Source organism: Xyrauchen texanus, unplaced genomic scaffold (assembly GCF_025860055.1).
Source record: "Xyrauchen texanus isolate HMW12.3.18 unplaced genomic scaffold, RBS_HiC_50CHRs HiC_scaffold_838, whole genome shotgun sequence".
NCBI lineage: Eukaryota > Metazoa > Chordata > Actinopteri > Cypriniformes > Catostomidae > Xyrauchen > Xyrauchen texanus.
Window position 1 is genome coordinate 9,344 of NW_026266839.1, and position 4,795 is coordinate 14,138.

Below are 4,795 nucleotides of genomic sequence, written 5' to 3' on the forward strand. Positions count from 1 at the left end.
AATCAACCTCTTGAAGAGGAAATGAGACATTTGTCCCAAGTCCACCTTAATTCATATACTTTTCTAATATAGACATTTTAAACCTTCTTTTAAATTGCACAATATGATTGCTTTCCTTAATTATTACAGGTAAATTGTTCCACAACCTCACCCCATTGACGGATATGCACAGGCTTTTAAGTGTGGTGCGTGCCATTGCTTGAGAGAGATTTCCTCTCCTTCTTAAATTGTATCTGCTATCTCTTTCCTTAAACCATCTTTGAATATTACTAGGAAGTACTTTGTTTTTAGCTTTGTACATAATTTGTGTGGTCTTTAAATCCACTATGTCTTTACATTTTAATGTTTGCAATGTTAAAAATAAATCATTTGTATGTACATAATAACCAACATTGCAGACTATTCTAATTGCCTTTTTCTGCATTGTGCATATCGTCTTAAGGGTGGTTTTATAGGTATTGCCCCACACTTCTGTACAGTAGTGCAAATAAGGAAGAAAAAGCTGCAGTATAAAATATACATTGTATCTCGGTTCAATATGTGTCTCAGCTTTACAAAATATACCATTAATCTTTGCCAATTTAGAACTAATATAGTTAACTTGTGGTTTCCAGCTTAGTTTGTGATCAATTATTACTCCTAAAAAGGAGTTTTCATAAACTCTTTCTAATCTGGAATTAAATCAAATCAAATCACTTTATTGTCACACTACCATGTACACAAGTGCAACAGTAGGTGAAATTCTTGTGTGCAGTTCCGAGCAACATAGCAATCATGACAGTGACGAGACATATACCAATTACAATAAACAACATACTTACACAACACAATTTACATATCAAATGTACACATACTTACACAACACGATAATTATATACAATACACACAATATAGAATACAATATAGAATACACAATATGCAATACAATAAGTAAGGAGTATATGAAATATATATATGAAGTAGTATATTGAGGAGAATATGTTGACAGTCCAGTGTGAGATTACAGCTGAATAAAGTGCAGTGCAAATTATTGATCATGGGAGATCAATTGTTCAACAGTCTGACTGCTTGGGGGAAGAAGCTGTAATGTAGTCGGCTGGTGCAGGTCATGATGCTACGATACCGCCTGCCTGATGGTACCAGTGAGAACAGACCATGACTCGGGTGACTGGAGTCTCTGATGATCCTCCGAGCTTTTTTCACACACCGCCTGGTATATCTGTCCTGGAGGGAGGGAAGCTCACCTCCGATGATGTTTCTGGCAGTTCGCACCACCCTTTGCAGGGCTTTGCAGTTGTGGGCGGTGCTATTGCTGTACCAGGCGGTGATGAAGCCAGTCAGGATGCTCTCTACAGTGCTGGTGTAGAACCGTGTGAGGATGTGGTGGTTCAGGAAGAAGAGGCGCTGGTGAGCCTTCTTCACAACGGCCTCAGTGTGGATGGACCATGTGAGTTCTTCAGTGATGTGGACACCGAGGAACTTGAAGCTGCTGACTCTCTCCACCGGTACTACGGAATCCACGGAATTATCACACAGTACTTCAATAGTTAAATCTTCGGGAATTCTACGTTTCCCAAAGATCATAAATTTAGTTTTCTTTATATTGAGAGATAATTTGTTTAAATCAAACCACAATTTAAGCTTAGCCAACTCTTTAGAGACAGTCTTCAACAAATGTTGGAGATTCTCTCCTTCACAAAATATATTTGTATCATCTGCAAAAATTACAAATTTCAACAAATCAGAAGTTTTAACAATATCATTTATGTATAATAAAAATAATTTTGGTCCTAGAATTGAACCTTGTGGTACACCATATATTGTATTTTGAAGCTTTGACCTTTCCTCCCCCATCTGCACATATTGTTGTCTATGTTCTAAATAGCGTTTTATCCAGTTTAGCCCTATTCCCCTAATTCCATAAATTTCCAATTTTTGAAGCAAAATATGATGATCTATTGTATCAAAGGCCTTTTTAAGGTCTATAAATACACCTATAGCAAACTTCTTGTCATCAGTACTGGTTGTTAATTCTTCCACCAGATCTATTAAAGCCAGAGATGTAGAGCGGTTTGTTCTAAAACCATATTGACTATCAGTTAAGATCCCATATTTATCAATAAAACTATCCAATCTGATGGAGAATATCTTCTCCAGAAATTTTGAGAATTGGGGAAGCAGTGAGATTGGCCTATAGTTAGTATAAAGATTCTGTTCACCAGCTTTAAAGATAGGGACCACTTTAGCTATTTTCATATTTGTGGGAAAAGAACCCAATTTCAGAGAGAGATTGAAAATATATACTATGGGATCTACTATTACTGCAATTAGTTGTTTAATTAAAAGCATATCAATATCATTACAGTCTCTTGATGTTTTTTATTCTTAAAGTTATTAACTATATCAAGTACTTCAGTTTTATCAGTATCTCTCCAAAAAATAGTTGCTGGATTTCTTTCTTCAAAATATTGTGGGACATCACCCTCTTGTGGAGGTATTATCTCATCAGCCAAATTAGAGCCTGTGTTCACAAAGAATCTATTGAAGCCAGCCACAACTTCATCCATGTTTTTAATTATTTTACCATTATCAATAAATTCATTTGGAAAACCAGTACTTGTTTTTTCCCTTCTAATAATTTAATTTAAAATATTCCACGTACCCTTTATATTGTTTTTATTAGTTTCCAGCAATCTACTATAATAATCTTTTTTACATTTTCTTAAGATAGCTGTTAATTTATTTTTATATGTCTTATATTTAAATTCTTTCTCTTCAGTTCTATACTTAACAAAGTCTTTATATAGAGCATTCCATACAGGCTGCCCATTGCCTGTTTCAAACTCCTTACCAAACAGCAATAATACTCGCAACTTCTTTTCACCAGTAAATGCGAGATTGTGTAATGGTTAGCACATTGCATTTTGAATCCAACAAGCTGAGTTCAAATCCTGGCGGAACCATCTTAGGGTCTTGTGGCCAAAAACAGAGTTTGGCTGTTGAAATCCCCATCAAGAGGCCTAAAATATGCCTTTCTCTTGCCAATTTCAACAAAACATGTTTTTTGTCCAAACCCAGGAGAGAGCAGACAATTAATGTTGGTTCCATGCTGGCCAGGTCTATCACTTTGAAATTGTGATGACCAGGTCTGAGATTAGAGAACAGTTCCTAAAAGGAAAACATCCTCATGGAGAATGCAGGCATCAATCCCGCTACCTCTCGCATGCTAAGCAAGCACTCTACCATTTGAGCTAATTCCCCTCCTGGTAGGTGGGCAACCTGCCTTTCTTTCATTTTTGTTGCTCCTCAGCTGTGCAGCCCAGAGGTACCAAACCACTCTTGTTTGTTTCCTTTTGGAGTGGGCCATGGGCCCTTCCAATGGTCAGAAAGACCATGTCCAAGGAGTCTTGCAAGGCAGTGATCCTAAATCATATGTGACTTTTGTGGTCAAGTAGGTCAGCCCCCATGAAGAATGTGACATGGGAAGTTTTTCCAAGGAAACTTCAGTACACATTCAATTTGCCCTAAGAGAAAGCAATAGATGCAGATAACTATGAGCGCTACATGAGAAATGGAACAAATGAAGCAAAATTGTCATTGGCAATTTTGTTAGGAGTTATTGGCGATAAATGCTATTCCATTTTATGCTTGCCAAATTCTTTTGAGGATGTCTCTATTTCCCCATTAATGTAGATAAGAGCAGTACTTGTATGACTGAAAATAAGTGTACGTTGGCATGCCATGCTGAGCATCAGAACCTAATGAGGTTTGTGTAGACTTTTCTTAAGAGAGCAGACATTGCAAGGTGGCTTGTGGGGCTAGAGTTATGATTTTGGATTTGGGTGCAAAAGTGTCTCGTGTTCAAATCCAAGAATAGCTTGCCCCAAGAATAGCTTGCCCTTAGATCTTCAAACTTGAAGACCATGCGGTGCAAAGTCTTAATGTCAGCATTACCACCAAGCAAGCATTTTCTGTGAAAATGGACAGTGACAATAACAAGACAAGGCCGGTTAGCTCAGTTGGTTAGAGCGTGGTGCTAATAATACCGAGGTTGCGGGTTCGATCCCTGTACGGGCCAGGATGTCTTTTGATCTGAATCTCTCTAGAAAAGTTAAGAGAGGATTACACTGATAAACCAAAGATCACCGCTTAGATACAGGCTGCCCATTGCCTGTTTCAAACTCCAAACCAAACAGCAATAATACTTGCAACTTCTTTTCACCAGAAAATGGAGGTTTGTGTAATGGTTAGCACATTGCATTTTGAATCCAACAAGCTGAGTTCAAATCCTGGCGGAAACATCTTAGGGTCTTGTGGCCAAAAACAGAGTTTGGCTGTTGAAATCCCCATCAAGAGGCCTAAAATATGCCTTTCTCTTGCCAATTTCAACAAAACATGTTTTTTGTCCAAACCCAGGAGAGAGCATGCAATTTTTGTCGGTTCCATGGTGTAATGGTTAGCACTCTGGACTCTGAATCCAGTGATCCAAGTTCAAATCTCCATGGGACCTTCTTTGACTTTTGCACCGACGGTTCGGAGGACCCAATCAAAAGTACTTTTCAAAAGCAGTGATCCTCCAAATCTCCTGCTGCAATACTCTGCTTGCCAGGTCCATGAGCATTTCTCCATACACTTACATCAAAAATATCTACATATATTGCTCTTGTTGAACTCTAATCTGTCATGGATAGTATTTTTCTGATACAAATGAAAATTTGGAACGCAGCACTTTTTGTATTATTGTCTCCTTAAGATGAATCGCTTATGTTGTGTTATTCCTCTATTAATTCAATTC

The 4,795-nt window shown here is 37.7% G+C and overlaps 1 non-coding gene across 1 annotated transcript; it reads left to right on the plus strand.

Moving 5' to 3' along the window:
- Positions 1 to 4,004: 4,004 nt before the first annotated feature.
- On the plus strand, positions 4,005 to 4,078 carry trnai-aau (transfer RNA isoleucine (anticodon AAU)). Its single transcript has one exon. It is a non-coding gene; the product is annotated as a tRNA-Ile (tRNA).
- Positions 4,079 to 4,795: the final 717 nt, after the last annotated feature.